The following is a 21563-nucleotide window of genomic DNA, read 5'->3' on the forward strand; positions in this document are numbered from 1 at the left end:
TCTGAATTGCCCAGTCATGGTAAGGCCTTACTAAGTTTTTTTAATGCTGTTAGCTATGAATAAAAGCAGCTACTCAGAAGTAGAAATCAAAATTTAAACTAGCTGTAATTGTAGTATTGAATATTGTAAATAAGATAAAAGAACTGTATATGAGATCTTTAGAAAAGGGAAGAAGTGAATTATGTAGAAATAAATGGAATTTATGGGAACAGTAAATGCAGAATAATGTTCAGGAGGAGGAGTGAGGTTTAAGGGATGCGGGAACTGAGCAGTGTATGTAATGCTGGAATGAATGTTAACTGTTAAAAAAAATGCATATGTATATAATGCATAAAAATGTTTTCAATGATTTTTCTTTTTTCTGTTATTGTATGCCATGTCATTGCCTTCTGCATAATTTAGTAAAATGATTTAATAATATTCTGATATAAGTTTATGGGATATATTTCTGCAGGACTTAAACTGGTCATGTTTAACTGCCTAGCAGATAAGTTAGCATCAGCCACTTGATAAGATACCTTGGTGAAAACAGAATAGGTGCATAAGGATATATGAATCAAGAAAGTTTAATGAGAATCTATCAGCTGTTCTTGTTATTTCACTTTCCCTAGATTGTTGTAGACGTTTAGTAATAATTCATTACTTGACATACAGTCTGTTCCTATCTTGAGGACACTGAGACCATTCTATTGTCTTTTTTCTAACAGCTTCAGTTCTTTTCATGTGGTTTTCAGATGTGGTTACCATGTCCTTCTGTTATTGTTAAGTGAACTAATTTGTTGACAGTTTGTATTAGAGCTGGAGATAGTAGATTAGAGGCATAAGAGAATATGCTTTCTTTGACATGGAGACTGGTTCAGTAGTAACTGTCATGGCATGTTTGTGCCGCTTTCCAGATGTAAAAAAACAAAAAACAAAACGAACATATTGTTATGTATAAAGCATTCATTAAATAAGCAGTCTTAACAGCAAAGCATGAATAACTTTTCATAGCATGTATTTTAATATTTTTCCTCGTATTTCATGTCCTTTTTTCTTTAGCTCAGACAACTTTCTAGCCTTGACTTGCGTCATATCACAGAACTGAATAATGAAACAGTGATGGAGGTCGTTAAGAAGTGTAAAAATCTCTCATCTCTTAACCTCTGCCTGAACTGGTGCATCAATGACAGGTAGGGGCTGAGCGTCCAATCCTCCTAGAAATTTATCAGAATAAAACTGCATCTGCATTGGGTAGAAGAATGCAGACCTAATTGAGACCATGACTCACAAAAGCATAGCAGCAAGTAGATCATTTTAATGAATTGTTTCGTTCTTCTCATGTGTAAGTTAATGTTGCATTTAAGAAATCTGAGAAACTAATGTTGCAGGAAACAGAAGTGAAGCTTCAGCTGTATCTCTTTTAGGTACTGTAGACCCGTGGATAATGCATGGTACTGTTTTTCTGTTGATGTAGACAAATTGTTTCATGAAGCTGAAGAGTTCTTCATTTCTGTACTATGGTTAGCTGGAGCAAGACCAAGTTACTGAAGCTGCAAATGTAACTGTATAGTATAGTTGTGTTCAGGTACTGAGCCCGCATTATTAAGCAAAGGGAGTTTATTGAAAAGTTGGCTTCAGTATTTTCTTTTGTCTTGTTTCAAAGGTTCTTTTATGTGTACAATGTTGTGCCTGGTGGTGCCAGAGCTAAATAACGAGACTTGTACTTTAATTGTTGCTTGGTATTACATTAATTGGTATGACAAGAGTCTACATTCAGAATATCATCTGTGCTTGGGATCAAGTGCTGTCACTTGAGATTGTTTATGTATAACTGTATATGTAAGTGTGTGAGTGAGATTGTGATATATAAATACATGCCACAGATACATGTATTGGGATCACATTACTCTGTTGAAAACCATTTTAATGAGAATCCTGTTAATCAAGACTGCTGCTTTCCCCATTGTGCTTGCCACCCTGGAGGGTATGGGGGTATGTGGTGTCAAGCTTCTCAGATGGGAGGTTTTAGGGGACACAGAAGTGCTCCAGAAAATTGCTGCAGTTATAACCAACATTGGGAAAAATGTAGACGCATCTAATTGGGACATTCATTGAAACAGTTTTTCATTAAAATATCACTAAATCTATATTTGTATGTGCGTGCGTACATGTATGTATAAGCATACATATATGTGTGTCTGTGTATGTGTAATGCACACACACACACACACACACACACACACACACACACACACACACACACACACTTTCTGTTGGTTCCATTATTGTCGCCTGGTTTTTGAACTTACAATTTCTGCACTGTTGTTGTTTGAAAGAGCTGGGAGGTGAAACCCTAGTCTGTTGTGGATAGCGATTGCTTGCATATCAGTGGTAAAATTCCTCTAGATTGCTGAATTACCACCTTTGTTACTGCAGTTTGTTTGTGGGTTTTAATTTGTGGTCTCCATGCACCTTTGTTTTTGAGACTCATGCATCCTTTTTTGTGTGAGGTATATAAACGTTTATATACGGCTTAAGATATATAGATATATATATATTAATGTGTGTGTGTGTGTGTGTGTGTAGTCCACACATACTTGCTCATCCTCATAAAAGTACCATCCAGTGAGGGTGCCCTTATATTCCTCATTCATTTTGCTTCATATTCTCATGCATTGTATTCTCATTCACTTTTAAATAAGTGCTTGCTGGGTTTTACTGTTATTGACAGAGCACTCCAGAACCAGTTGTCCTTTGTGGGAAGCTGTGCTTCGTATGGTTTTCAGCATTTCTTGCTTCTTGTTTCAGGAGTTAAGTACAATCTGGTACAATGCACAGTTCAAATCACTACCTTTAAACTGCCTTTTTTAGTTAATTCTTTATCCTGCTAAAGATAAAAGCTGGATTTTTTTCCTGGAGCATTTTCAATATTCTGTCTGCTGACCCATCCATCCACCCTCAATCAGGCTCAAGCCCATTTGTTCCCTTAAGGGTGCAGGTAATCATCTTGCAGATCCCCTTGGATCAGAGCTGTCCAGAAGGGCCATTATCCGGGCAAACATCAGAAAGTTTGGTGCTTTTGCCTGCATACCAAGATTGAAAATTATTGTTGTGTAAGGCCTTAACTCCTCGTCTTTGGTGCTGCGGACGTGCAGCATCTATTCCCCTGTACCAGCTTGCGCATGTGCAAAGGCCACCATTGCCAAGTTTGGAAGTCATGCCCATGGTTCCCCTGCTCTTGCTGACACCCATTTGACTTTGTTCCTGCCCTCCAGCAGGAATGGTGAGATTGGGAGTGGTAGCACAAGTCAGTGATGATTCATTCCTTTCCCCCAGGGTGCACTTGCCCATCCTCCTTGCCACAACACCAAGTGCTTGAGCTGCTAATTGAACGTGCGTCACCTGGGTTGTAGGCCTGCACAGTGACATGTGAACTGTATTTTTACTGTCCTTTTTTCCTGAAAGTTAAGGTGCATCATGAGAGAGTCTGTGACTGTAAAATTTTTAATTTTAATTGCATTAAGACTTGCTGCCTACCTCTGGGTACAAGTATCTGACTTCACGTTATGGTGCATCCTCCACAAGCAGCCGTAATACTCCTGGTGAGATGTAACCATTGTCTTTTAAAAGCAGAAGATTGCATCAGGGCTTACGTATTGTTTTAGTGATTTGCCTAAAGAGACCTTCCCTGTGTAGAGTTTTTTAATTACAGCTTTATTTGGAATTTTCCATATAATTTTTTGTAGACTCTGTTTTAAATGTATTTAATGAATAGTATACCACATGATTTTGCAGATTTATCTTTGTTATGTGCCAACTTACAGTTTTTAGGAAGATTTTATTTAGTTGTAGGCCTATTGTTTTATGTAATTCACATTGTAAGCTGCTTGCAAAATGTATTTAACATAATGCTTTTTTGCTTCTAGAACTTTTACAGGAAGTGTTTGGCAGTCGTCCTAAATCTGATGATAACAGTATGTTATTACCCATTAAAGAAATAAGTTACATGTGATTCACCTCATCTGATGTCTTATTCTCAATTGTGATACAAGTAAGGCCTTTGACATGGTTACCCTTTCAGCTGCTTGGAGTATTTATATACTCTATTGCCTTGAATCTCTCTTTTTTTATGTTTAGTTACATCCATTTTCATTAATTCTTCTGTTCGTTTAATTAATGATTATCTGGGGAGAGAGAGCCAATGCAGTGAGGTATCAATCAAAGGTACCCTTTTAGAAGTTCATTATATGCCATTGTATGAATGCCATAGTGTTATGCTAAAACATTACTGAAACAAGTTGCATGATGTATTCGAGGGGCAGCCTTTTCTGATGCAGTTTGCATATGTAGAGGATGCTATTCTTGTTACAAACATGGGGAGTTGCACTTTTGAAAGGATCCTTTCTCAGACTGGTAATATCAAAGTAAAGATAAATGTGTAAGTTATGGCCCTGCTTGTGTTCTAGGTGATGTTAACATTTTGATGGTTCTTTTTACCATTTTGGGTGTTTTACCAGACCCGCTGGTTTTGGTTAGTACTGGTCAGATTTTTTTGCTAAATTGACTGCCTTGTTCATTTCTTGGTGAGCATTTCCGTCATCATTTGCAAGAAACAATTGGTAAATCCAAAGTTCTAGGTATGCTTAGTTATGCGAGTAGTTTATATCCATTACCAGTTGCTCTGGAAAGGACTGTCTTGAGTTTTTTTTTTTTTTGCCTTTTGATATTCTACACTCAATCAAATCAAGCTCTGGATAGTATTTAATGACATTAAAATGGTGGTCTTAGGCTTATTCATCTAGTTAATTCATTTGCCTTCAGTCCACATCTTTTATATTACATGTTTATGTCCCAGTGATTAATCATTGTAAGTCTTTTATGTTTTTCATTGTAAAAAAAAAACTTCTAGAGTCATTATTGCAAAGTGCATGTAAATGGCAGCATGTTGGGTCCACTGTCGCAGTCTGTGTTTATTTAACATTCTAGATGTTCGCATACTCTTTTTTTTTTTTTTTTTTTTTTCCTTTGAAATCCCTGACCAGAAAAACTTGGTGCTTGCTGGTTATCTTACATTTATTTTATGGATGCATGGGGCTTGCTTCATAAAGACTTGCTTTCCATGTAAGTGACTTTCTCCAGTTTATGCCTGCCTGATTCCAAAATACTTGTTCTCAGTACAAGTGACTTCCACTACTGCAAGACCTATCTTTAAACCAGACTTGCACCCAATTCCAAAAGACTTGATGTCTGTGTACGTGACTTACTCTGGTCATTTTCAAGCCTGTGGCCAGCACACCGTCTTTGCTTGCAGAGTGAGATGAGCACATTGTCCTTTGGATGAGCAAGTCATTAAGACAAATAAATTTTGCCTTATGACATGTCCCATGGACTGTTCCTTTCTTTCTCACCAAAAAGGTGTGATGCCTATTTAGGTAACCACCAGTAGATCATGTTCATAATGAAGCTGTTTTTATTTATTTACTTTACCTAGAAATGACAAGAACCTGAGTCTCGCACCCTTAAGAAAATATGATACCTTTGTATCATGTCCCACAGTGTTCTGGTTTTCCCGCCAAAGTTGTTCCAAAGTGGTCTTCCTTTTTCAGAAAATGTTGTTAAATTGATGTTTGCGTTATTTTTACATATTTGTGTTGTGCACTAGTTCTTTAATCGCATATTCAGTACTTTGTTAGCTTATTGATTTTGGTCTCTGTTCATAATTATTGTGCTCCTTTATGTAGGGAACAGTTTACCAACGCCTTTTATGATTCATACAAGAAGTTAGTCAATGGGGTATGACATAGTGTGTAGGTTTACCCCCATTCTGCAGCCATAGTAGTTCATGTATATAGTACATAATCGTTGTGCCTATCTCATCTTTCAGTATAGAAATTGAAACTGTAACCCAAACAAAACTTTTGGCCATGCTAATTGAAACTGACCTCATATTTGACCAACACATATTTTGTGCCATTAAAAAACACACCAGAAAGTCTTCTCCCCCATAGACCCAAATGCTATATGACAGACAATAAAAGAAAACACACTTGCATCTAGCTACCGTCATCCATCCCCACTATATGCTTCACCTACTCTTACAAACCTAAATGCTACACTTAATGCTAAACTCTTTGCCTTTTACAGTAAAATCGCCACATTTTCTGCCAAAATATTATATTTAAGACTCATCACTGTAGAGCCGTGTTATAACTAAACGTGCTTGAGCAACTGAGCTTTGTACCTTGGCCACAAGTTATTTGCTGCATACAGTGTTACACACAGTAAATGCACAGCAGTGTGCACCAGAAAAGTGTCCAGTACTAAAAAATACCCTGCAGCACTATTCTCTCGGTAGGGATCTTCACTCCGCCAGTACCCTGTTGGTAATCACAACAAAGTCTAATAACTCAGCAGGTGACTAACTATACTCCAGTTCTATATTTAAACTCTAGAACACAATCCCAACATACTTAAAACAGACCATGAAACTTTCTGCCATCAAGCCCTTACTAAACACCCAAACCATGTGCAGTTGTATACAAGTTCCTCAACTGGTTAACTACATTTTCCTTTTTCACTTAATACCCTCTGTCTTTTTATAACCGCTTTCCCCATCTACACAACAATCCATTCTACCATTCCTCATCATTTGCCTTCCTATATTAATCCCCAGTTTGCATTTCATAATCCTTTTGACCTCTCACTTTGTACATCTTCTTCAGGTACTCTCACCACTCTTATAATTAGGTTCTATGGCAGTATGTAACCCAGCATTCTTAATCCATCATCTCACTAGAGTGATTATTATACTTTTGGGTCCTAAGTGCTGCTGTGTGCAGTTCATAAAAAAAAAAATAAACAGTCGTGCTTTGTACACAGCACAGTTAAGGACAGCAGTGAATGTCCCTGTCTATATATCACGGCCCTGAATGGTGGCATACTAAATGTAGTGCACAGAGTGCTTGTGTGCATTTGTGCCCCCTGTTTGAGTAGCAAGGCCCAAACTTACAAATGTTTGTCAAGTGGGGATAGAAGAGATGTTGAAATGTTTGGCTGCTAGAGCCTTCAACTGTCCTGAAGAGATTCAATACAGCAAGGCACCAATTCCAGAAAGTTCTTCTATTCAGCAGCTCTCCAGGATACTTGGGCGTATTATTTCTCTTTTATAGTGTAGTATCAGAAATATTTTGTGACAGATTGTAATTCATTTGTGTAATAGCATGTCTTCAGATGTTTTGAAGCTGTAGAACGTTGTGCATACAGCTTATATTTGACACCTTAAATTCACGTGGGTCGATGTCACGGTTACTGCAGTCAGGACCACGTCTACCACTATCTCCTTTATTCACTTTCCATACCGTTTGCATAACACAGATCTGTGGAAATTTACAAGTCCAGACTCTAGACAGTGCTGTCTGTTTCCACACTAAAGACGGACAAAAAATTACATTTAGAACAGATCCTGAAAAATTGAAGGTTTTCATCGCAAAGAGATGGACACACACATCAGGATTATAGTTTACTGTCTCTGCTATCCCAGTAGTATTAAATAGGTATTTCTTCTGTGGTGACATTATACATGATATTGAATTCCAAGTATAATAGTTCATGAGCAATATATGTGACATGAGAGAAGGGGAAACGTTCTGTACAAAAAGTGTTGCTTTCTTCTGAGACTGTTTGAGAATGAAGATTTTCTCCTTTTGCGGATTCCCCATGAGTGATCTTGTATTTATCATGTTATGCAGTGCCAGGCTGCTATTGCAAACATATCTTTTGTGTTATACTGTTTAGTCATGTCTTTATAGGTTATCTTTGTAACACATTAAGCATAATTTTTAGCACCATTCAGTTGAAGTAGTGATCCAACTTGTGAACCTGTGTGATATGGGGGCAGATTGATGGTCAGAATGGTTTTAAATCAAACAGACACAACAGGTTTTACTTTACCCAGGATTGTGTCTGTACTGTTAAATGGATGGTTTGTATCCACTGTGAGCAGCTAACATATTCCAGTGAATGTCTTTTTTCCATTTTACCATTTCTTTAATCCTTAAATATAGGGTAGGTTTGGCAAAGATATCCTAGAAAAAAGCTCTTCAAGTCCCTTGTTCGACACCTCTGATGAGCACTGCTGAAACGTTTTCATCAGTACAGTGTGGCAGAGATGTAGAAACATTGCTGGGCCTCTTCAGCAGTATTCCTTTCTGTCACCACCCCAGACCAGAATTGTTAATAGTGGCTGTTAGCTGCATTGTTCGGAATGTGCCACCTCCACAACAAAGTTGAAGAGGAAAGTAAAGTTAATTATTCAGTTGTGCATGCCTGTGTTTATGTACACCTTTTATTAATTTTGTCAAAAGAGTTAACAATAGTTTATTCTTACAGTTCCTTGCACATGCCGTTAGGGCATCCATAACTTTGTGGCTACTTATATGTTTACCACTGCTAATGTATTGTAAGTCGGGGACAGTCTGAATCAGCAAAGAGGCATTGTATTATGCAGTACACTACATAATGGCTCTTTGCAACACTTTTAAAAACACATTTTGGTAACCTGAATCAAATATATGCAATAGTGCCTTGTTACAGTTCGTAACACAGACTGTTGTTTAAGTGTCCACAGTCTTGTGCTCACTAAACTGTTACTCATTTGTTATCGGGATGATCAGTTCCTCTTCAGTTTCACTCTTTAACAGCTTCTACTCAGGGCAGTCTCCCCTTTGCCCTACCCTTGCAACAGCTTTGTAGTAATGCAGGATTGTACTACTGTTCAGAATAAAATATCAGTTATTAGGAGTATATTTTTGTTTCTGCGAACTAGTTCATCACCTTAGTTTACACTCTGTCTGCTCATTCTCTTCCCTATATGTTGCGTAGGATGCTTTAATTTATTATAGCATATGCATGCAACCTTCGTGGAAGGTTGGGTGCCGGGCTTGCAACTCGACACCGTAAAACTCCACTGCCGATCATGAGCAGACAGGTGATCCACTGTGGCAACCCCTAACTGGGAAAAAGCCAAAAGAAGAAGAAGATATGCATGCACACTTGTTTAGATCAAAAATATTTGGAATAAGAAACTATAGAAATAGTTTAGTTATGTTTGAGTGTTTAGTGACATAAGGTTGACTCCTGTGTTTTCTTACTTAATGTTCGTGTGCACCGCTGTTTCTGTATTTGCGGCTAGGTGTTGCCACTATGTGGTTTTTTTTTTTTTTTTTAATGAACTTTTTTGTGCTTTTTTTCACAACTGTTAACTCGTAATTCATATTCCCCTTTGCACACATCTTACCTCTCCTGCTACATAATGTAAATCCGTGATCCTCAGTTACTTTTTTCTGCAGGTGACCTTTTATCATGGTAGGTGGTAGAGTGAGGGGGGTATCATTCTTGATTTCAAAACTGTGGGTTATTTCATTGCAACTATTTTGTTTCATCCCCTGGAAAGGCCCTGCTTACATTGCTTTTTAGTAACTGTGGGTATGCACAATGCTATGCATTTACTGTTTAATTTCCTATGACAACCAGTAAAGTAGCATTTTAATTTACACTCCCCCATCTCCTTAATGGATGAGTTGACATATAACCTGCATTTTTCTCCCTTCAGAAACCAACTCCCAGGCAGTTTTCTGAACTTGGATTGCTGATGGCATAGTCAGATGCATTTAACCCTTTGCTAGTGGGGCAGCAGTTCTGTAACCTTATAAAGTAAATGGGAACCCCTCAGCCAGAGAAAGAATGTTGTTGTTTGTCTTTCGGCTTTTTCCCAGTAAGGGGTCGCCACAGCGGAACTCTGGCCCGCTAATGATTGGCAGTAGATTTTTACGAAAAGCCGAGGTGCCAGCTCGACGCCCAACCTTCAACGAAGGCACGCCCATTTACACACATATGTCTTTCGAACGCTACCCAACCACAGGGAGGACATGCAGACTCCACACAGAAGGCACTCCCAAGCCAAGGCGAGAATTGAACGGGAGAACCTCTTGCCGTGAGGTAACAACGCTACTGCTGTACCACCGCGGAATATCAGCATCAGAAAGAATATTGCATGTAAATAGTATTTTTTTTTCTTGTTAGTGAGTGTTTGTGATGCTTACAGTTCAGAATTAAGACAGAAATATATAGTTAAGAATCTGTGGTGCTGTGTTTGTAGTTAGTTCTTTATGTTGCTGTTTGAGTCTGTGCAGTAGATGTCTTATGAGTAATGTACGTAAAGTGGCCTTTAGTAGTATGGCAGCCTTCATGCATATGTGCTGTTTGATAAACTTTACTTGTTTAAATGGCTTCCAGTACCAATTGCACTGCAAGATATGCTAATTGTACAACTGTGGTGCTAACAAAGCTAAGTATGGAATCGCAGATATACGCAGACTCAAAAGCTGATGCTATTGGATTCTTGAGATGAACCATTAGCAGGTTGGAGCTGTTGTAATAGTTCTAAAATTATTGATATTAGAATGGATAAAAACTGAGTCCTGCACCAACAAACTGTAGTTTTGGACAAAGATTCAAAGTTCTGGTCATATAACTTTGCATAGCTCACACACATCTAGTTCTGTGTAATGTATGGTCATCAACAGTTCTGTTTCATACGCGTATGCTTTAAAACACATCCTGAGTGATAATTTAGCAGTAATTTGGGCCTGGATGTGAATAATGCTGGATTTTTCCATTGATCTGGAGGAGGGAAGCCCAAGGTCTAAGTTCTTATGTAATGTTTTTTTTTTTTTTTTTTTTTTTTTTTTAAATAATGACTTTAGTGTTCCTTTGTGGCTTCTAACATGTAAAGCCTGTACAGCATATGCTTTCTGCATGTACCTGTTGATGTTTGCACAAGTTTACATTTTTCTTTAGTTTTTTTTTTTGCCCCCTCCCATATGATTCTGTTTAAATGATGCTCATATCCTAAGGAATGTAATACCATTGGACAGCAACAGCAATTACAAAGAAAAACGTGTAACATGGAAAAGCAGCAGCTGACTTCTTTCAGTTTGGTAGCTGGTAGCTGCAATGATTCTTAACTTTGGCAGCCAAACCAGCTGCCGTGCTGACAGTATGTCACGACTCCTGTTTTTCTGTGTCACATAATTTTCTCTTTACGTTCTGTTGCTGAGCAAATGTTAAGTTGTATGTATTCAGACATAAACAGTACTTAAGAAAATAATTTGGAATCCAAAAAAATAGCCGCTGTGACCTCTGTCAGTTCGGTAGCCAGAAGCCTCAGTGGTACTTATTTTTGTCACTCACTAACGAGCTTTTATTGTGTAATTGGTCACCGTCATTTTGTTCTGCAGCTTAGTTGACTGAAAAAATATTTCCCTTCAGTCAGTGTTTTTTTTTTTTTTTTTTTTGCTTTGAATGGGCCAGTTTTGAATGGATTCACATCAGGGATCTGTGTATGTTTTATAGTTGTTGATGTATCCATCCATCCATTCAGCCACAGCCCCTTTTTCCCATTTTTGCACATGTGGTCGGGATGTCACTTCAGCAGTGACAATCTAGAGCCAAGGTTGACACCGCTGGGTGGCTATCTCCGCAGCGGGCTGAGGCTGTATATTTGTTCAAATAATAGTTTATCTGTTTCAGAAGTTAACTGCTGAGGAGGGGGACAGAAGGCAGCTTGGTTTGCTGCATGGCTGGCACTCAGCATTCCAAATGGTGGCATGGGGGTGAGCATGCACAAAGCACCGTGTGCTGTAGCGGGGGGGGGGGTGTAATTTTATGTTCAGAACCACGCACTGGTTATCAGGCCTAGCATTCTGGGAGTACTACTTATACAGACTTTGCTGAGTTAATTGGATGTGAGGCTAGGTTAAGCAGAATACCCTTTTGACTGCCTAGATGAAAGTCAGTAACCAGGAGAATTGATGGTCAGCAGGCAGTGGACAGAAAGGCTGCAAGTAAAAAGTAAAGGGAGTTATTTAGGCTGTAACTCTGTAAAGAGCTGTTTCTTTTAGACTTGATCCTAGTTGTGCAGGTGAAGCTAAAGCCTTACAATGACAAGTCACCTTGGTATTGAAAGACTTAAAGTGTAAAACGTGTGTAATACTACACAACCAAAATCAGTCTTTTAGAATAAACCTGTCTTCCCTTTTTTTCTTTGTCGTCTTTGCTCTTACTAGCTGTCGATCATCAACCCCTTTCTGGACTCATTTGGTGAACTTGTTTCTCATGACTAAGGCAAGCGTTGACTGGGAAGTGCCATCATTCAGACAACCATCAGGGATAGTTCAAGATTTTTTTAATTTATTTATTTTTGTGGCCATGTACCCAACACACACAGGGGAGGGAAATACAGTGACCTGAATGAGAAGAATGTCCCCTCACTTTCACAAGGGTTTTTTTTTCTCCTCAGAGCATGGGTGCATGAGTGGTGGTTCCTCTGTTCTCCAGTAGGGAAATTACATCAATCAATGTACCATTGCTTAATGTAACATGGAAAATATGAGTATCTGAAAAAGGAGAGCAAGTCAGAGAATACTCCCCACACTCTGGAAGAGGCAAGTGGACCATGCTCCTGCACTCCTCCCCTTCCCTGCTTGGCTTCTCCAGCGCCAGCGATGCTAATTGAACCCTGGTTGCCTGAGTCACAGTTCAGGGGGGTCTTTCTTTCTGTGCACAGAACTGAGCAAACCTGACTTCCTCATGTAGTAGCAGTAGAACTGGAAAAACATATTTGCATAAGTGGGTTTCCAAACCATATGGATGTAAATTGTTGCATAAAAAACACATCTTCAAAAAGATAGTCAGTGGTGTGAGAAGTCCACTTAGCAATGATGTTTAAAATGGGATTTGAAGAATTTAAGTAAGTAAAAAAAAATAATTTTATTCACCAGTATCCTCTTTCCACATGAAAGATAAACTTTCAGTGTAGCGACAGTAAAAGTGAAGCTTGTCATTTTAATTAGAATTAACAACAAACTTTTCTCACTTTCATTCATTCGAGGAGTATGGTTTGGCATAATGGGTAAGGTCTTTACCTCACAGATAAAGTACACGGCTTGATTCAGACCATTAGTTATTGAATAATCTGCAGACTGATTGCCTACTGTTTACCCATGAAACTATAATTCATAACAGTATTAGCAAAAGTAGGAGCTATTTCTCCCTCATTGCTGCCACTTTAATTTGATTATAGTAATCCCTGTTGAAATAACAAAATGTTTGTCAAAATAACTTTGTTACAAACCAGCTGCTGAAAGAATGTCTATCAAACAAATTTGGGTTTAACAAGTAAACAGAAAACGTCTCTAAGCTGTCTTACACTAAAATAGTGTTTTCCTGGAAAAGAACATGCTTAATGCAACATGGAAAATAATATTTCAAAAAGGAGAGTAAGTCAGTGAATTTTTGGCCAACTTGTCAGCATATATACACAAGGGTTTGGTCTTGGACCACCTAGTAAAGATAAGATGTCCTTCAAGGATGCATCTGCAGTCCTAACATATGGGTTGTCCTGCCTCAGGCAGCCCTTCGGTCGGCCGGATTCCAAAGTCTGGGTCTGGCCTCGGCTGATGTCGCACTTCACCCGACGTCATAGCTGCTGTTTATTGGGTATAAAGGCATCAGCCAACGCCATTTTCCTCAGTCTTTCTTGCCGTGCGGTGCCAGAAGCAGAAGCTGTTCGCAAGTGCCGGTCGGTCAGATCCAGAGATTTCTACTACCAAAGACTTCTAAAAAGCTAAGTACCCCGTTGGGGACTCTTTCTTGCCTCAGCCGATGTCAGACAAAGTAAATAATTGTTTAACTTGTGGGAAACAAATACCTCATAAGGATTTCCACTCTTACTGCCTTCCTTGCTTAGGCCCAGACCACGACGTATCAGCTTGTCTAGCCTGTGCTTCCTTCAACCGACGGTCACTTAGACGTCGGTCGGAGTTTGCAGAGGAGTTTTTTGGTCCCGCTTTGCATACAAAATGCCGTCGGAGACTCCGACTACTCATTTAGCTAAAAAACGCAAGGAAAAGGACCGACATTCGCGGCCCGCGGTTTCGGCTGAAACCACAGTTAGGCCAACCGCGAATGTCTCGGTTTCGGCTGAAACCGAGCCCCCGGTTCTTCCTTCGGCCGAAAGCAAGCTTCCGGTAGCCGAGGCCTCTCAGAGCATGGCTGAATCTGCTACTGAATTTACTGCTACAGAAGCAGCCACCCAGGATTTATCAGACACTATTCCTTTAGACATAACTACCCCTGCACGTGGGGCTGCTAGACCCCCTGCTTCCATGTCTATCAAGGCTTTTGCCAGGGCTAAGGCAGCTAAATCTTAGTGGGTGTCCTTATTTTTGGTATGCCAAACATTCCAGCAGGTTTGGGGTGCTGCACATTTAAATAAGCAAAATGTCACCAGAAGTGTGGTTATTAAACAATAAATCAGTTAATAAGTTATAGATCTGTCTGTAAGCTATTGTCTCCTTATCACAGCATACCTTATGAAAAAAAAGCAAAATCATTCAGCAATTCATTGGCATTATAAATATATTGGCCATCATCTGTCGAAATGACCTGTACCTCTTTATCTGATTTCATGACCCTGACTTGATGGTTATGACTGAGATCTCTTTTAAGGTTGTGATTTTTCATTCATCATCATCACCACCAACTCTTTTACCATTTTTACATGGGGCTGAAATGTTGTTCAACTATCACCATCTCTCTCTCGATTCAGTGCCACACAATCCATCCACCTCTTTGCTGGATGGTCTTGTATCCTCTTGCCTTCTTCCTATCTGTCCCATATCTTCACCAGATTGACTTCTGCTTTTCTGCACATGCCAAACCACCATAATCTGTTCTCTTTGAGCTTTTCTGCAATTGAAGCTACTTTGGCTTCTGTCCTCATATCTTTCTTTCCCACAGTGGGAATCCTACCACCCATCTCCAGAACTTCATCTCCATCACATCTAGCTTCCTCAACTGCTCTGCCTTTACTGCCCATGTTTCTGTACTATATAGTAGTACTGGTCGCACCACTGTCTTGTACACCTTACTTTCTATTTTATTTTGCATTCTTATGTCATAGACTACACCTGACACTCTATGCCATTTAGTTGCAGCCCCTCTGATTTGAGCTTTAACCTCCTCATTCAGATTTCCATTCTCCTCAACCACCCCTCCCAAATAATTAAAGCTGTTAACCTGCTCCATAGTTTTCTATCTGAATTCTCAGCTACTTCTGATTCCCTCATTTTCTGCCTTTGCAACTTTATCTGTCCTCAGTTTCATCCCATGTGCCTGAAATTTTGCATTCCATTTCTCTATCCTTTGGTGAAGTTCTTGCTCAGAGTCTGCCTGTACTGCCACATTATCTCCATACAGCAACTTTGCTGATCTGTCTGCTTCGACCTGTTTGCTAATGTAGTCCGTCACCAGTATGAACAACAGTGGGCTCACAGCTGAACCCTAATGCAAACCCACTCCCACTAGAAACCACTCTGTGAGATGGAACATTGTTTGTACTTGAGAGTCATTTTGTCATTGTATATAGCTTACACTAATTCTAGCAATGTTTCAGGGACTTTGAACCACCACAGGACTGCCCAAATCAGCTTTCTTGGGACCTTGTCATATGTTTCTCAAAGTCTTAGAATGCCCAGTTGGAATCTTTCCTCGTTTCTTGCTTCTTCACAAGTATCTGTCTCACTGCAAACATTGGGTCAGTTGTGCTGAATCCTGATTTTAGTCCAAACTGCTCATGTTCAGTCTTATTTTCTACTGCTGTGTACATCCGTTTGTCAATCACCCTCTCCAGAACTCTCATGCAATGTGACAGGAGTATGATACCTCTGTACTGCCCATAGTTGTGAATGTTCCCTTTGTCCATGAGCACTGGCACTAGTATGCAAATTATCCAGTCATCTGAGATACACCCCCCCCCCTCTGTACTGCTATGAGTACCCTCAGGAGCCATTTCACCCCTGTTTACCCAACATCTTTATCATATCTACTGTGACCTTGTCTGAGCCTGCTGCTTTTCATGACTTCATTTTCCTTAAGTGCTGTTCTTCTTTTATGGTGGGCTCCCTTATAGTCTCTCACTGTAAGCTGTGTCTGAGGCAGTGCAGATTCTGTGGGGTTTTCTCCATTCAGAAGCTGCTGGAAGCTCTCCTTCCATGTGCTTTTGACCTGTGGACTGGTGAGCAAGTAGCTGCTACCATCTACAAATTTCACACATGCATAAGTGATGGAATTTCTTCCATCCACTATTGGTCGGTGGTGTCATATCAGCTTTATAGCTGTGCCATTGGGGAGTCTTATTGGGGACATGGAGAAAGATGGAGAAATCAACCCCAGACTGACTGTCGTGTCTGTTTGTTCTTAAGGGAAATTGCACGTGATGCAGAGAGCTGCATCTGGAAATACTGTGCATGTACTTGTTATCCTCTCAGTGTACGTCCCCCACTTTTGCCAGTGGTGAGGATTGATGCTCCTTGATTACTGGTCCAGTGATGGGGCGTCACAGCTTTAACAAAGTTGGATATTGCAAAAGATGGAAGTGATTCTCCTTGAAGGAAGTGGGGTATGTGATATGTTTGACAATCCACTACAAAACTATGATTGCGTTTGTATCATGTCTGCATAAGCATATTTCCCTGCTTTGTCATCCTTCTGCAAGTCCTGCTGTAGAAGAGGGTGAAGTGAGGTTACACACACCCTGGTCTGCGTTGGGTGATGTCTTCTCTGGTTTTGGACCATCAGTGGCTGACCGATTGGCTACTCAATGGGAAGATGGTGATTCTACTGCTGCAGGTGTTTTTTAGGGGTAAACGAAAACTACAAGATTTCATAAACTCATGCACCAAAAAAGAACCAAATCAACTGCTCCACTCTGTTTTTTCCACCATAAAGATCTCAGCCATTCACCTTTACAAGATCTAAGTCACAGTTGAAATGCCTTGCATTTTATACATGTGCAGAACCCAATTACAATAATAATTGAACAATTAATCATTACATTAGTGAAAAAAGCTAAAACATTTTTAGTGAAATTATTCAAAAAGAAACATTTATTTCATGATTTAAACCTCTTGGAGTCGCTGTTTTATAATTTATTATTAACTTTATTTAAATAAATTATTAGATTTAGAAACTATCACCACATCTTGGTAAAAAGGGCCTTGCTAATACAGAAAAGAAAAAAAAAAAAAGTCCACTCCATGTATCTTCATAAAGTGCTCAGTTACAGGAGACTCTGTTCCAATTTCTGATGTTTTTAGGGGTCACTGGAGCCCTCTATGGCCACTTCTCAGGAAGGGAGTGAAGGCCCCTTTTCTGAAAGCAGTCCAGAGGAGTCTTCTGCTCTCTTGACCTGGCAGCAACTGGAAGGACACCTTGGCAATGTGCAGCACCTTCGGCTGCAGCTTGTGGAGTCAAATAACTGGCAAGCCAATACCCATCAGACCACCAAGAGAGAAACCAGCTTACAACATTCATTACCCAGGAGACTGATGGCTGGATTTAATTCTATCTGGGCCAGCCTGATATCTAGTTAACGCCAGGAACAGACACTGTTCCCCATCTTGGTGGTCATACTTTGCTGCATCATTTTCCATTTCTTGACAGTTGTTCACACCTCTTCTTCATCACTTGCCCTCTGTCTGCATGTTTGTGTCCATCCATTGTCCTCCCAAACTTTTGTAAATTTGTGTTGATTCATCTAATGATATTCAAATCAATACTATTTATGTGAATAAAAAGTGCAAAACTCCACTATCAGTGAGGAATGAATACAATTTGTTTTGCAGATGACAAGCCCCCCTATATCCTCTATGTTTTCAATTACCAGTGAAAGTGGCTTTCAGTACCTTTTTTGAAGCATGAAAGGTAATTGCTAGAACACACTGTCCAGAAAATTAACTCTGCTTTTCGTGTGTCTATCACCCCTAAGTCTTTATTCTATATTTACCCCTGCTACCTGCCCTTCACTAACAATGGTATAAACATCTGTCTCTCACTATCTTCCCCACCCATTATTTTTCTATGTATTACAAAAAGGGATCTTTCCCAGAAAAAAAAATACTCTTCCTCCCCACCTTTCATACATTATGGCTACCCACTTCAATCAAGTACTTCACTTCAATCAAGTGACCTATCAGTGTTTCCCTTTGCTTAATGTTCTCCCCTTTCCTACTATCCTGTTTCTCCCATCCCCCCCACATGATTTGCTGTACAGATCCAAAGTGGTCATCTAGTTACTGCTATATTACTACTCTTTTGCTAGATGAGTGCAACATGTAGTTATCCGGTGTTAAACTGAGTGCACGAGCATTTATAAACTTGGAATCACTGGGTTGCCTTCGTTGTGAAGTACTTCACTTCAATCAAGTGACCTATCAGTGCTGTTCCAGCAAAAGAGAGCTACTCCTCCTATAAGAACTACACTTCTGTTTAACTATGTGATCCAAACTGCTGGTACTATTCAATGCATTGCCCATGTCTGATTAGCTTTGAGGCTCTTCACAGAGTGACCCTCAACAATTAGCACTGAGCAGGAGGCATGCAGCACCTGACTCTGAATTCCAGTCACCATTTGGGGCTCTCAAGAATGCTGCATAAAATACACGTGTTTTACTGCATTTTTAGTAACTGGAAGTCAACTAAGGAAAGCCTGAATCTACAGTCACACTGTTCTCGAGGCAATATCAAAGTTAAGGCTAGGTCACCATTAGTATCATACAGTTGGCTAAGACCATGTTCAAAATCACCAAGAGTGCTACAGTAATCCAAGTAACTGTTTACAAATTATTAGTTCATTCTCTGACTACTTGCTTAATTTGATTTCTAGCTATGAAGGAACCAGACCCAATCCCAGCACTATGTGTATGAAGGCAAAGAACAAATCTAAGATGGGTAGCCAGCCCACAGCAGGATGCACGTATACACACTGACATACAGCATGCATGCCTGTAAAAAATTTGGATGACCAAAATTCACCTGTTGTATGTCTGAGACGTGCAAGGGCAGTGGAGACTAAAATAAAACCCAACAAGGACACAGTAAGAACACACAGCCTTTACGTAGATGGATGTTCATCGTGTTTCACTGTTGCATTCCTAACAGATGGGTTATCTGGCTCCCGGTAGCCCTCAGTTGGCCAGAATACCAAAGGTAAGTAAAAATGACGTCAGTTGCCGACGGTTGTAAAAGACGTCCAATACAAAAGGAGGCAGCCGACGTCATTTCCTCAGTCTTTCTTGCCACGGAGCCTGAAACAGAAGCTTTTCATGCACGAGTGCCAGTCGGCAGTTTACCTTTGTTGAATTCCAACTACAAAGTGCTGAAGTCTACTACAGCTAAGTACCCCATTGGGGATCCTTTTTTCTTGCCTTATCGAATGTCAGAAAAAGTTAATAATTGCCTTACTTGTGAAAAGCAGATTCCCCATAGAGATTTTCATTCCTATTGCATTATCTGTTTAGGCTTGATCATGATGTTCCCAGTTGAAATCTTTGTGCTTCCTTTAATACGCATACTATCCGTCTTTGAGCTAAGATTTTGGCTAAGCATTTCGGAGTTTGGCCTAAGTTTTTGGATATGGTGCCCGCCGGTCTTCAGGCTTCAGATATTCCGAAAAAGCGTAACAAGGACCGTGACGGCCTCAGAAAACTAAGTCCTCGGAGGAGGCTAAGTTGGTCGTCAGTCAGGCAGGAGCCAGTGAGACGCTTTTGCAGTCCTTGCAGTCCGCAGATGTACAACTGCAGGCCTTGATTGAGGCAGAGTCCCTTAGGCCTTCGGTTTCCAGTTTGTCTTTCGACCAGTCACCTCTTCTGCTGGAGCCGGTACTGCTAAGCTGACTCCGGGGTCCGAGGCCTCCGATGTCCTTCAAGGATGCATCTGCAGTCCTAACAAATGGGTTGTCCTGGCCTCAGGCAGCCCTTCGGTCGGCCGGATTCCAAAGTCTGGGTCTGGCCTCGGCTGGTGTCGCACTTCACCCGACGTCATAGCTGCAGTTCTTCGGGTATAGAGGCATCAGCCGACACCATTTTCCTCAGTCTTTCTTGCCACGTGGCGCCCGAAGCAGAAGCTGTTCGCAAGTGCCGGTCGGTCAGATCCAGAGATTACTACTACCGAAGACTTCTAAAAAGCTAAGTACCCCGTTGGGGACTCTTTCTTGCCTCAGCCGATGTCAGAAAAAGTGAATAACTGTTTAACTTGTGGGAAACAAATACCTCATAAAGACTTCCACTCTTACTGCCTACCTTGTTTAGGCCCAGACCACAACATAGCAGCTTGTTTAGCCTGTGCTTCCTTCAACCGACGGACGCTTAGACGTCGGTCGGAGTTTGCAGAGGAGTTTTTCGGCTCCGCTTTTGCTTATATCATGCCGTCGGAGACTCCGACTTCACATTTAGCTAAAAAACGTAAGGAAAAGGACCGACACTCACTAAGCCAACCGCGAGTGTCTCGATTTCGGCTGAAACCGAGTCTGCGGTTTTTCCTTCGGCCGAAAGCATGCCTCCTACTACCGAGGCCTCTTCCAGCATGGCTGAATCTGCTACTGAAATTCCACCTGCTCTTACAGTTTCTCAGGATTTATCAGATACTATTCCCCTAGATGTATCTACTCCTGCACGTGGAGCTGCTAGGCCCCCTGTATCCATGTCAATTAAGGCCTTTGCCAGGGCTAAAGCAGCTAAATCTTCCAAGGCCGTGCCTACTAAAGCCCCCTCTCACAGGCCTAGCTCTAGTACTCAAATGCTTAGTCTAGCAGAGGATCTCATTTCTTTGATCAGGGGATCCCAGTCTCACCCTGATAGGGCCTCTCAACCCCCTCCAGAGAAGAGGCCTAGAGCAGAACCCCCTGAGCCAGTTTCTTCTGATTACTCCTCAGATGAATCAGAAAATACAAACCCTCCTGAGGGCCCTTATTCTCCATATGAGGACTCTGATGCAGAAGACTCCATTCCTTCTGCCTCTCCTCCTGAGGAATTTTCGTTTGGGGAAACCTTGCATACTATGAGGGAACAATTTCAATGGCAGGGTCAGGATTTCTCAGACTCTAGGAAAAGGCTTAGGACTTTTTTGCATTTGCCACAGCATAGGCCTTTAGCCATTCCTCCAGTACTTACAGTTGTGGATGATGCATTTAATGATGCTTGTACTGCTCCTGATTCACTCCCTCCGGCCCCTGCTAAGCCCGACAGATACTACAGGGTTCCGGACACACATAATCACTTGTATAAGGCACCTTTTGCAGATCCTGAAACTATTTCACAGGGTCTCAAGGCTGTAGCAGCTATCTCTGCCAAAAACCCACTCCCCTCTGAAAGGGAATCTAGGGCCTTGGATAGATGGGGTAAAAAAGTTTATACTTCTGCTACTCTTTCGGCTAGGGCCTTAAACTGTCAATTCCACATGATTCGGTATCAGGAATTTATGTTAGACCAGTTATCTAAAAAGCTGTCCTCACCTGAACCTTTAGACCGAAAGTCCCTTCAGGAAATGGTACATAACATACAGCAGGTCAGTAATCATTCCTTAAAATGCGGCTATGATGCACTGGAGGCCTCCTTTAGATCAGCTATGACTGGTACAGTGATCAGAAGGCATGCATGGTTAAAAGAGCAGTCCTTACCAGACCA

General features: G+C 40.6%; 1 long non-coding RNA gene across 1 annotated transcript in view; it reads left to right on the top strand.

Annotated features, from left to right (window-relative positions):
- The first annotated feature begins 1047 nt into the window (after positions 1-1047).
- LOC122795865 overlaps positions 1048-21563 on the top strand; it is a 754919-nt gene continuing 734403 nt past the window's right edge. The window contains exon 1 of the long non-coding RNA XR_006363873.1: positions 1048-1172. This is a non-coding gene — a long non-coding RNA (uncharacterized LOC122795865). The remainder of the gene's footprint in view (positions 1173-21563) is intronic.

The sequence above is a fragment of the Protopterus annectens genome, chromosome 2.part2, assembly GCF_019279795.1.
Source record: "Protopterus annectens isolate FY-2018-M chromosome 2.part2, PAN1.0, whole genome shotgun sequence".
Classification (NCBI taxonomy): Eukaryota; Metazoa; Chordata; order Ceratodontiformes; family Protopteridae; genus Protopterus; species Protopterus annectens.